Source organism: Echiichthys vipera, assembly GCF_963691815.1.
Source record: "Echiichthys vipera genome assembly, chromosome: 12".
NCBI classification, from domain to species: domain Eukaryota; kingdom Metazoa; phylum Chordata; class Actinopteri; order Perciformes; family Trachinidae; genus Echiichthys; species Echiichthys vipera.
In genome coordinates, this window is record NC_139837.1 from 5,703,501 (window position 1) to 5,716,388 (window position 12,888).

A 12,888-nucleotide genomic window follows, 5' to 3' on the forward strand; every position below is an offset into this window, starting at 1 on the left:
CGTCTCTATGTGTCCTGTGATAGACTGGCGTCCTGTTCAGGGTGTACCCCGCCTCACGCCCGATGTCAGCTGGGATCGGCTCCAGCCCCTCCACGACCCTGACCCCGGGATAAGCGGTTGAAGATGAATGAATGAATGCCGTAAGCACCACAACGATATTTGGCTGTATTGGGACTGAGGCGCAAATCACAAAGAAGGTGCTTTTTGTTAATTTATGTAAACTGAGGCTTTAAAGTCTCACTTTATTGCTGCATGTTTTACACTCTACACTATGCTCTTCCCAGGTACGGTAAACAACTTAGCTGCAGGGTAAAATGTATTTTGATCTCTGCTACCACGAGGGACTCATCATGTAAGTGGTATAAAATGTTTAGGCAACTTCTCCTTGTCCCTCTATCCGGTCCTCTTTCTGTAACGCTGCTCCTCCCCTTTTTGAGTCTTAGTGTTTATTTTTAACCTGTGGGGCAGAACAAGGTAGTGTCCAGCATGCACACACGCACACACACACACACACACACACACACACACACACACACACACACACACACACACACACACACACACACACACACACACAGACCCTTCTTGTCATATGATGCAGGCCTTGTGATAGTAATGTTGTTATAGGAGACACATTCCATCAGGATTTGAAGGGGGATCTTAGGTGTGAGTGCGTTTAAAGAGCTGGGGTGCTTTAAATCAAATCCACCACAGATCGTCCATCAGCAGGTCTTACTCTCACTCATCGGCACGGTAACTTCACACCACCATCGATGCGACCACAGGCCATATCCCATTTTAGCTAGTTTTTCCCCCCTCTTGGGTCATCTGCTAAACTGCGGTTTCAAGTCCAAGATCAAGCGGCGCCGGCGTCCTCGCCACCTCTCATAACATTGATGAAGGACACAAGAGTCCCATCAACTCTGTGTCGACCATGTGGCTCTAATAGTAGAGTTCATGCATGTGTGACGGGAGTATCAGAAGTCATTGTGTGGGTATGATAAAAAAAAGTTTTATAATATATTTATAATTTATAAAACACAATTTGCAGTCTGTGCTATTAGTCGACTGCATGGTCTCCATAGAAACACAGATGTTGAACACACAAGTACTGCACTTCACCACATAAGTTGTGTGGTTCAAATATGTTGCCTGCGGTGTATTTGAGTTTCATAAATCATAAATCATTGATCGTTGGAACAAGCTCAAGGCATACGTCTCACACACATGTGATCCCGATGCTTGACTTACCTTAGAGCTGCTGCTGTCCTGTGGCTCATGTCTGCCTTTGCTTAATGTCTGTTTTTGCAAAACTAGTTTGTTATTTAAGATGTTCTGCGATTATTTTGGCTTTGTTGAACAGTAATTTATTCTTTTTTTTATTGATTTTAATGCTGCCCATGTCTGCATTCTTCTCGTGCCTGTCTGTGTTTTACTGTTAGTGTCGTTTTTAGTGTTTTAAACCTGTTTCTTGTTTTTAGGCCGCCGACTTCAAAGCTCGCCAGGGACTACGGATGAAAACTAACAGCCTGGTTCATTCTGTCATATTTACAGTAGGCTAATATTTCTTAATAAGCACTGTCGCTGAGAAAATCAACCAATCAAATGCTTGGATGTTGATTTAGCATAAAACAGAAAAAACTGTTTGCTGGACATGAAGAAGCAGCACTGATTTAGAGGCATTCTGTGATTTAAGTAGTTATTTCCCTGCATTATCTCACTGGCTTAACTTCCAGAGATAGTGAAATTCAAAGACTTCCTTAAAGGTCCCTGGTCTCCACTCTGAGAGACATTGTGCTGTATGTCCTACAGCTGTCATTATTCATTATACTGTACATTGTCGCACTCTTGGCACGTCTAAAAGGTAAACTAAAGGTAGTTCAAATAAACTGTACATCAAGCCACACTGAAGAGGGTGCAACATACACTATTTTGTGGCAGTCAAGTCCATTTGTTTTCTGATATAATCAATAAATGGACCCCCAATCTTAATGCTGTTACAGTATGAATAAGATAAGGAGTACCTATCTCCTCGAAGTACAGACAGGGAACCATATAATTTAGCATCCCTGTGCTCTTAAATCAACGCTTTTAGCTATAACCATACATCACATTGAAGCCTGTTGCGTCACATTTAAATTATACTAATACAATAAGAAAAGAAAGGATGAGTCAGGGAACCCTCACCTGATTTATGGTCACATGTAGCTGAAACAGATGGGAAGATCCTATTTAGCCTGGTCTTTGAAAAATGTACGTGATGCATGAATTAAACTAAAGTATAAGTCATAAAGTGAACTGAAAAGTCCTGTTCCCTTGCCCAGTTTCTATATCTGTGTTTTGGGGACTATAAGAGGACGCAAGAAATACATCTAGCTCCATCCAAGTGTTGTGTTTACAGATTCTAGGATCGGTAATCTCAATTTAAATGAGCTTATTTTAGACTTTTGTTTGATTAAAAAGGGAAAATATTTAGGGCTACTGAATGCTCAGCGGTGAGAGCAGGCGCCCCCATGTAATGAGGCTGATGTCTCCCCCTCTCTCTCTCACCCCATTTCCTGTCTGTCCTACAAAATAAAGGATGAAAAACTGCCCAAAAAATAATCCTTAAAAAAAAAAGGTAAAACATTTATATGTGAAAGTGTGAACTAACGATTCAAGATTTAAGAAGCTTTATTTATCCCGAGGGAAATTATTGTGCAACAGTTTCAATACAAAGGTGGGAAATGATCAGAGTAACAATAAGCTAACGTAATCGAATAAAGCTAACGTAAAATAAATCAGACAATAACTAAATGTGACAGAGTGCAACAGACATTGTGGTTTAGCGTAGGTTTATACAATATACAACAATACGCACCGTGCAGTTTAGCAGCATATTGAAATAAAATAAGTACAAACTAAATAAGTGATAAGGAGCGATAAGTGAAACAGTGTTAAAAATGTAGCAGCATTTCGGACAGAACTAAGTTACAGTAAAGTGTGGTGAAGTGTAGCAGCCTTTCTTACTGAAGTAAGTTACAGTAGAGTACAGTGAAGTGTAGCAGCCTTTCTTACTGAAGTAAGTTACAGTAAAGTGTGGTGAAGTGTAGCAGCCTTTCTTACTGAAGTAAGTTACAGTAAAGTGTGGTGAAGTGTAGCAGCCTCTCTTACTGAAGTAAGTTACAGTAAAGTACAGTGAAGTGTAGCAGCCTTTCTTACTGAAGTAAGTTAGTTACAGTAGAGTACAGTGAAGTGTAGCAGCCTTTCTTACTGAAGTAAGTTAGTTACAGTAAAGTACAGTGAAGTGTAGCAGCCTTTCTTACTGAAGTAAGTTACAGTAAAGTGCAGTGAAGTGTAGCAGCCTTTCTTACTGAAGTAACTTAGTTACAGTAAAGTACAGTGAAGTGTAGCAGCCTTTCTTACTGAAGTAAGTTAGTTACAGTAGAGAACAGTGAAGTGTAGCAGCCTTTCTTACTGAAGTAACTTAGTTACAGTAAAGTACAGTGAAGTGTAGCAGCCTTTCTTACTGAAGTAAGTTAGTTACAGTAGAGAACAGTGAAGTGTAGCAGCCTTTCTTACTGAAGTTAGTTAGTTACAGTAAAGTACAGTGAAGTGTAGCAGCCTTTCTTACTGAAGTAAGTTACAGTAAAGTACAGTGAAGTGTAGCAGCCTTTCTTACTGAAGTTAGTTAGTTACAGTAAAGTACAGTGAAGTGTAGCAGCCTTTCTTACTGAAGTAAGTTAGTTACAGTAGAGTACAGTGAAGTGTAGCAGCCTTTCTTACTGAAGTAACTTAGTTACAGTAAAGTACAGTGAAGTGTAGCAGCCTTTCTGACTGAAGTAAGTTACAGTAAAGTACAGTGAAGTGTAGCAGCCTTTCTTACTGAAGTAAGTTACAGTAAAGTACAATGAAGCGAAGTGAAGAAACGAAAATGGTTGCTTTCGGATCCAGCACGGAAACTTAGGTATTGTATTGGCACTGGTGTTGAAATGTTACCAAACCCTACTATTGTGTAGTTTAAGTCATTGTAAACCTGGAAAAAAATATACATGAGTCAATGTTGATCAGTTGAAATACTTCTTTTAAAAATGCCCTTGTTCCAACATCTCAAATGTGAATACATGATGGTTTTCTATTACAGTAAATGAAATACATTTGGGGTTTTTTGGACCGTTTTTTGGACAATTATATTAGTTTATTGAAAAAAAAATCATCAGCAGATATATTTTATGAGCTGAGATATTTTGTTACCTATCAGAGAAGACAGGAAAAGTACATTTACTCCACACAGGTACATTTGGCCAGCTGGAATAGCCTATATGTACATTACACATATTCATCATTATATGCAACAATAGCCTAAATATAGGCTACAATAACTGGGTGAATGTATTTATAACCTCTGCTACTAACACTGAAATGCTCCAGAAATGAGCAGAGATCCTAAAATCTGGCCAGCCTGTCACTCTCCTCGAGCCCCCGCCCCGCCTGCCTGTTAACGGGAACTCCCCCTAAGTTCCCCGGTTCTCCTCTCTCTGCTCATTCTCTCCACGAGCTGTCACACACACACACACACACACACACACACACATATTCCCACACACACGTTCAATCCCAGGGAGTCGCTGCATGTCGGAGCACCCGTCTGTACTCTCTGTGCTGCTGCCCGGTTACCGAAAACGCGTCTGTTTGATTTCGCAGTGCGCGGCGAGCCTCGTCGTGACAGAGTTTGGGAGACGGCTGGAGGAGCGGTGAAGGGGAGGAGGAGGAGGGGGGAGGAAAAAAGGTAAGAGATGGTGTCAACACGAGTCTATTCTCTTCTCTCTCTTAAGAAACTTCGTTGCGTTGCGTTGTAGGGGACCAGCTGCGGGGTTTTGGATCACTAGGGCGTGTTTATTGAAGTATTTCTCTCTCTCTCTCTCTCTCTTGCGCGCGTATGCGTACGTGTGCGCGTACTCTTTCCCATTAGAGGGGGGATCCTCTTGTTGTGTCACAGGAAGTTTGGAGATCGGAGGCGCAGATTGTAGCGGATCATTGAAGGGGGCAACCTGCATGTGAGTGAAGTCTCGTTTTTCCTTAGGTCTTGAAGTATACACACTGCACAGGTAACTTCTTTATTTAAGCGTCTTTGTTAAAATGGTTGTTTTGATACTTGGCACAGAAAGAAATGGATTTTTGAGCATATGACCATGAATTAGAGTGTGTGACCTTTTTTTTTAAAGATTGGTTTAGTTGGCAAACCAGTATCCTATTCATCTTAAGCCTGATATTTGAATTTAAAACACTGCTTTAGTGTTGCCAATGTGCTCAATAAGACACGTTTATTGTTATAGCACCTTTTTAAACCAATAGGTAATTCAAAGTGCTTTATATAAAAAGAAAAAGTACATTTAATGAAGTCTTGAAACACAATAATATAAGAGAAAAGAAAATCAACTAAAGTGTGTCTAGCCCACACACACACACACACACACACACACACACACACACACACACACACACACGTGGTGCTCGTGGTTTATCCCTGTTGTGTGTCTCCTCCTGAATGCCAGTGTGTGTATGTCCTTCAACACACCCATCATTTGTTTGTTTCTGTGTGTATGTGCATATTTATATATATATGTGTGTGTGTGTGTGTGTGTGCTGGGTGGTGATATCTTGTCAGATCCTGAGGGGTGGGGGTCAGTCACAGGGTCTCCCCTCTGGAATTCTCCTAGAATAGATGCGGCGCGCACACTTTGAGCACATCTTCAGTCGGCTTAATGTCTCCCTTTTTTTGATGATGACCCGTAATGACCGCAGTGCTTTGATTTCATGCTGCGTGTTCAAGGCTGCTGTAGCTTAGGAGTCTGAAATCCACTTTATTTCAAGGCTCTGCCAATAGCAGGACGATAGCAACTGTGACGTTGTGCTCTCAAGTTAGAGGGTGCTCTTCTCCTTGATGCTGACGCCGATTATACGCCTCCTTTACATGCATCTGTGTCATCATTAGATTTCAGTGCCGTCCGGCCCAGTTAAGTCAGTGTGTGTGACTATGTGTTTTTCTTTATCCTCATATTTCTATTATCTGCCTTTTAGTTTAGATAGTTTAGAGGTGTTTTATGTCTTATATGTAGAGATGAGAAGAACAGTGGGTGTCAAACAGTCACGTAGCATTACCACAGATGCTGGTCAGGAAGTGTTGCTGAAGGGCACTTCGTCAGTACAGACAAACCTCGAACTTGACGGATAGTCTTTGTGCTGCACGGCTGTATTCTTTTTCTACTCTTATAGACAGGGAAGAATGGCAGGAATGAGTCAGACAAGGATACGTTAGAAGAGCACAAACCAGGGCTCTCTTGTTGCTCCCTGGCATGTTCAGAATGATGGATGCTTGAAAGTGTGTGTGTGTGTGTGTGTGCGTGCGTGTGTGTGTTTGTGAGATAGAGAGGAGTGAGAGGATCTTGTCTGCCGTAACTTGAGCCCGGCTGGACACACTGACACTTGGAAGGCCACAAAGACCGCTCTGCATGAGCTGTGGGGAATGTGGAAGTTTGTGTGTGTATGTGTGTGTGTCACCAACCACCGTACTCCTTAACACACACACACACACACACACACACACACACAGAAAGATGATTGACAGGTAATTAATTGGTAGGGCTGTAACTAGTGGTTATTATCATTATAATTATTATTATTATTATTATTATCATTAGCTTTTTTCTGACAAAGTCTGAAAGTTTACTCTCAAGACAAAGACAAAAAGCTGATTCTCATCAAAATCGTTGACCATTATTTTTTGTCGATTAATCAATTCGTTGTCTCAGCTTTAACTCTGCAGGGTTGATGACTCTAAATTGCCCCTAGGTGTGAACGTGAGTGTGAATGGTTGTCTGTCTCTGTGTGTCTCTATGTGCCCTGCGTTACAGTGGCGTCCTGTCCAGGGTGCACCCCGCCTCATCTCCAGTGACAGCTGGGATCGACTCCAGCCCCCTGTGACCCCGTTAGGGACAAGCGGATGAAGGTGATGGATAGATAGATGGTATCTATAGATACGAACATCTCATCTCATCTTCAACCGCTTATCCGGGGTCAGATCGCGCGGGCGACCATGTCGATACGAACAGGTCTTTCATTAAATTGAATATCTTTGGGTTTCGGACGGTGGGTCAAACGAAACAAGGCATTTCAATAGATTAATCTGATCCACATATTTAATCATTTTAGGTGATTATTTATGATTTTTAGTCCAAAAAAATGAATTAAAAAATAGAAAAATGAATCAGTAGCTCAACTGATCACAAAGACAATAGTTTGTTGCAGCCCTAAATAGAATATCTTTGTAATATGAGTCATCTTTTTTGTTTTGGACATTTTATAGGCTAACTAATTTGTTCATCATAACAATAATTATATTGAAATGAATCATTCGTCCTGGACAGACCATGTCTGGATGACAGGTGTGTAACAACACAGAAGTGTGTGTTAGGGCGGGGCGATATGGCCAAAATCTTCTATCCTGATATACGTAATTTCACATCATCTAATAAAGATATAAATCAGGATATAGCATGCTTTTCTGGTAATTTCATAAATAAATAGTCGATATGAAATAACCACATGGTGAAGCCTATTTTTGTATGGTTCAATGTGTCAATTAAATATTATTTTATTTAGAACTTTAGTGCAAAACAATTACAATTTCAAGTGAAATTATAGAGAAAAAATAAAATCCAGCTATAGACTGAATATGAAAAAATACTATCTACAAACAAAGCTGCAATGGTTAAATGATATTCTCTCAAAATATTAGTATCATTCATTCATTCATTCATCTTCAACCGCTTGTCCCTGTTGGGGTCGCGGGGGGGCTGGAGCCGACAACCATTCACACCTACGGGCAATTAGGGTCATCAATTAACCGAACACGTTCATGTCTTTGGACTGTGGGAGGAAACCGGAGAACCCGGAAAAAACCCACGCCGACACGGGGAGAACATGCAAACTCCGCACAGAAGGGCCCCAGCCGGGATTTGAACCAGGAACCCTCTTGTTGTGAGGCACCACAACACCGTGTCACCTCTTATTGTGTATCATGATATCTCGATATAGTATTTCATCATGATACAATCCTATTGTGTCTTTATGCAGAAAGAGAAAAGGCAACGTGGACGTGTGATTATGTACGCATGCATGGACCGATGCAGAAGAATGTTTTACTGGTGTGAAAGATGATGTTCAACAGCTCGGGGCCACACATCGACTGTGTGTAAACATATCTCAGGCCTCATGGGAAATGAGTAAACTCACAATTACACATTTTCCTTCCTCGGTCAGCTGGGAAATCAAAGGATTTCAGTGCTCATCGTCTTACCAGAGCCAGAGTTGTCCTTCTTGATACTAAAATGATGAGAGTATATCTTAAAAGATGCTGCCTTTTTCTGTCCTAACCCATTTTAAAGCGACACATAGACCCATTTAAATCCCAGACTATAGCTGCCTTCCCCCTTTCTTTTTAACACCATTACTCTTCTTGTCACAGACTTCTCTTCTCCCCTCTCCTTTCCTCTCATCTACACATTGTGTAGATACGATGACTGATCAGCTAGTCTGTCTGTTGTTTCCCAGCACAAATGGACGGTTTGTGGGTGGACTGGTGGGCGGATAGGCAACAGAGTCCGTTTTGGAACTGCATTTGTATGAGCCATGGTTTCCTGCAGTCCCTCACAGATGTGCGTCTTTTCACAGGTGCTCGTTGTTCCCAAGCTCTGTGTGTACAACCGTGTGTGTACGTGCAGTCCTGTGCATGCATGTGTGATATTAATCTGGATTTTTATCCATTTCTCACATAGGTGTCCAAGAACAGTAAGTGCCTAGCAACGACATCCCATTGGAATATAATGGGAGTGTCCTGATGTAATGGAGTGACTGTGGTTGTGGGGTTTTAGTGCAGACAGACGTAGGTGGGATCAGCGATGCTGAGTCACAAACCGTAGACTCACAACGCCCTGTTTCATTCTAGTAATAATGTTGTGCGTCAGTTATGTCTGTCGAATACCTGACCTGCTTAATAAGAATTACAATTAGACGATTAATCTGCAACTACCTTGACGATTGATTAATATTAAAGCCATTTTTCAAGCAAAATCTGTCCACTCACTACCTGCAGCCGCCAACAAATATTAGTGTATCATTATACTAAATATAATTGTATTCAATATATATAATATAATATCAGAGCCACTGACCAAGCTGCCATATTTGATGAGTTTTGAGTGGTTGGGTTTTCAACTGTGAGTTGTGAGGAAATCGGTGAGCGCATGTTGTATCCCATGATGTACTTTCAATTAAGCATTTAGCAGAGTGCAGTATGATGTTAGCCTTTTCTGTCTTCACTAATCTAGCTACCTCTATTGGCGTCATGAACAATTTAGTGTAGCCTGGGATCATATATTGGATTAGTCTATTTACCTGTTTATCAGTCTTTAGCCTAATAGTAAAGTAGAACCAGTAGTAGGTAAACAGCCTTTTTTCAATGTTTGCTATTCGAGGGAGTAGAAACGCGAGAAATTCAGCAGATGCAGGTGTTATGAAACTGTGAATGCGACACCAGCACAGACACGCAGTGTAATATACAATTGGAGTGCAGTCAATAAAACAGTTATTTGAAACAGTGTTTGAACTAAAAAGGCCAGAAACACGCCTCTTTGGTTAAGTCAGGACAACTCCCTCATAAAGTGTTTAACTCTCTGTCAGACAGCCACTCTGTATGAAAGAGTTTTGTCTGTGTGTGTGTGTGTGTGTGTGTTTTACGTAAAGGGGTAATAAAAAGATTAAAAGATGAGAGAGGGAGAGAGAGATGCACATAAGAAAAAACAGAAACCAATAGAATAAAGAATCTTAATTAAGTTCCATTTTTGGATTACTTTCATGTGTAATTATGAGTTACATCATATCCACACCCTTACTCTGTGTGTGTGTGTGTGTGTGTGTGTGTGTGTCTGTGTGTGTGTGTGTGTGTGTGTGTGTCTGACTGTTCTGGATGTGTTTGTGTGTTGTATGGGTGCGGTGCGTCTGTAATCAAGCCAGTATTAAGCGGCCACCGACTGCTGTAGGACTTCTCACATTTATGCTGTCTAATAGATCCAAGAGTGTTATTTTTGTGGCCCTTGGTACCCACATGTGCTTGCCTGTCCTTAGTTGCGCAACACATAGGCGAGCGCACACACCGGCGTGCACACACAAACGCACATACACAGACGCACATACACACATGAGTTACTCATGAATGCAGCACAAGGCACTATTGTATTTAGCATCTTCATGACACTTTTAGTGACACAGTCATTCACATTTCCCAGCAGCATATGTGTGTGTTTGTGTGTGTGTGTGTGGGTGGGTGGTCGTCTCGTATTCCAATGTAACGCTGCTGGCTGCTAAAAATGAAGACGTGACAGGGAAAGTGTGAGTGTGATAGTGAGAAGTGGGTGTGTGTTTGGGGGAGGGAGGGGTCACACAGAGAGCTGCATCTCGATAAGCCGAGGTTACATGCCTCGCTTGGTTATCACTGCCCTGTGCCATCAGGGGTCCAGTCAAAAATAGATGATCTGTTTTGTTTTAGACTATTTTGGCAACCCTCATATCACAAATCCAGTTTTGTAATAAAGAAAAATATGAAAGGTCATACAGCATGAATGTAGAGAGCTCGAGTTGGTTGTTTTGGGAGGGAGACAGCCTTTTTTAGAGAGAGAGAGAGAGAGAGAGAGAGATCAAGAAAGGGAGATTTAAAGATAGGTAGGAGATACTTAAAGTTAAGTTACAAGCAGTTCACTTGTTTTTGCATGTTGTGGTTTGTGGTAAACCATAGAAGCGGGCTACCATTACAGGGGGAAGGTTGGATAAGGCTGATGACTCGTCATCTTTGGTGTTAGCCTGAAGCTACCTTGAATTGGTTGTTGGTCATGTGGGCAAAACTGCTGTCATTATCTTAGCTTTTCCTTGTTTTTGATTTGTCATAATATTAAAGAAATATTCAGAACCTGTGCATTGCACTGAAGCGAGTGTTTTCTGACTAGAACAACATCCAAAGTTTATTTTTAATAGAGTAATTCCGTTTTATCACAACTTCTGGGTCGTATGTCCGTAGTTGCGGCTGCTGTTTTCTATCAGTTCTGATAACATTGAACTCTCTAAAGTCATTGGTGAAGTCTGGGAATGCAAGTCAGTCTGGGCAAAAAAGATCAATTTGACCATGTCTCACAAAGAAGTGGAAGATAGAGAGGTGCGTAAAGGAAGTTAAACTAATTGAAGGACTTCAAAGGAAATCAACTGTTGCTCGTAAAATGTTCAGGAATATCAAAATGATAAATTTCTGGTTGAGTATAATTTGAGTGAATTTGTGAACTGGTTTGAAATGAAGCCTTAAAATGATCCTAAAAATCTTCATCTTTGAATGGTATCTTATATCAGTACATTCGGAAAAAAAATATTGATGTCGTACATTATAAGGGGCGGCAGTAGCTCAGTCCATAGGTGACTTGGCTGGGAACCGTAGGGTCGCTGGTTCAAGTCCCTGTCTGGACCATGTATGGAGCGTGGACTGGTGGCTGGAGAGGTGCCAGTTCATCTCCTGGGCACTGCCTGCATGTGTGTATTTCAGGCCTGTGTGTGTAACATGATTAATAATAAGAGTGAAAAAATGCAATTTCCCCGTGCGGGATAAATAAAGTAATTCTTCTTCTTCTGTAACAAACTGAGAAATAGAATAGTTATAGTGTATTAGTTGCACACATCCACAACATTGAAGTTATGACAATAATTAAGACATGAAAATGTCATATCGTGACATCCCTAGTGCATGCTCAACTACGGTAAGTGCTACAGGTCAACCATAAGTTCAACCAGGATGTTTTTCAGCGGACATTCTGTGCGATCACTTACCTTTGTTTCCTGTTCTGAATCCATTTAGTGAAGGGTTTCTGTTTAAAGCCTGTACGATCATCTGACTGCTTGTGCTTCTGTAATGTAACACTGTAACAGATATGGATAACAGTTAACTTATCAGACATGAATGAAGTGACTTGAAGAGATAAATGGTGATTCAGGCATATTGTCTAGTAGTATTGTGAATCATCTCTTTCTTTATTATCCAGCGCCCGTTCTAAGATGGGCTAAGAGAACAACAACCAACAAAACAACAGCTCACATGGTATTTACATGTGGTTGTCAAAATAAAGCCCGCACCAGTGTTAGAAACGGAACCCAGCCCACAATGGGGTGATTCACACATGAGTGTGTGGGAGGTGGACTGTGCCCGATGGCCTCTACTAACCACCTTCAACCACTGAGACATCCACCCTGGGAAAAGGGAGGAAGGGGAGAATGAAAGGAGGAGGGAGAGAGAGGGAGGGAGACAGAGAGAGAGAGAGAGAGAGGGCGAAGATTAGTGAGACAGGGATGAGGAGCCGGACACTTTGATTCAAAGATCTCCCACCATCCTCTGCTGCTCATTGACTGGCTCCATTGTGGCTGCGGTAAAAGCGTGCTGATTGGTTGGTTGGGTCTGAATGTCACTGCTTCTCGTCCGTGGACACTGGAATTTGTGTGTGTGTGTGTGTGTGTGTGTGTGTGTGTTTGTGTGCATTTGTGTGCGATGAGTTAATAGCTATCCATTGAGTGGTTGATTGTGTTCTGTTGTCCACACTGGCTCTCTTTGTCCAGACTCTACGCGCACACACACACACACACACACACACACACACACACACACACACACACACACACACACACACACACACACACACACACACACACACACACACGTGAGTCTGAACCAGGCATTCCTCCAGTGGCAGAACACTTGCCAAGAGAGAGAAAGAGAAAGAAAGTACTAAGTAACTATCAGTACCATTCATAGTCATGGCA

General features: G+C 41.5%; 1 protein-coding gene across 3 annotated transcripts in view; it reads left to right on the forward strand.

The window, feature by feature from the left end:
- The first annotated feature begins 4,669 nt into the window (after positions 1 to 4,669).
- Positions 4,670 to 12,888, forward strand: part of ppp2r3a (protein phosphatase 2, regulatory subunit B'', alpha) — a 60,117-nt gene continuing 51,898 nt past the window's right edge. The window contains exon 1 of one of the 3 annotated variants that reach the window (XM_083924692.1): positions 4,670 to 4,768. The gene's annotated coding sequence lies outside the window, so the exon portion shown is untranslated. Of the gene's footprint in view, positions 4,769 to 4,949; positions 5,088 to 12,888 lie in introns of those variants that run through there. The other 2 variants (XM_083924690.1, XM_083924691.1) reach the window with 2 other exon arrangements.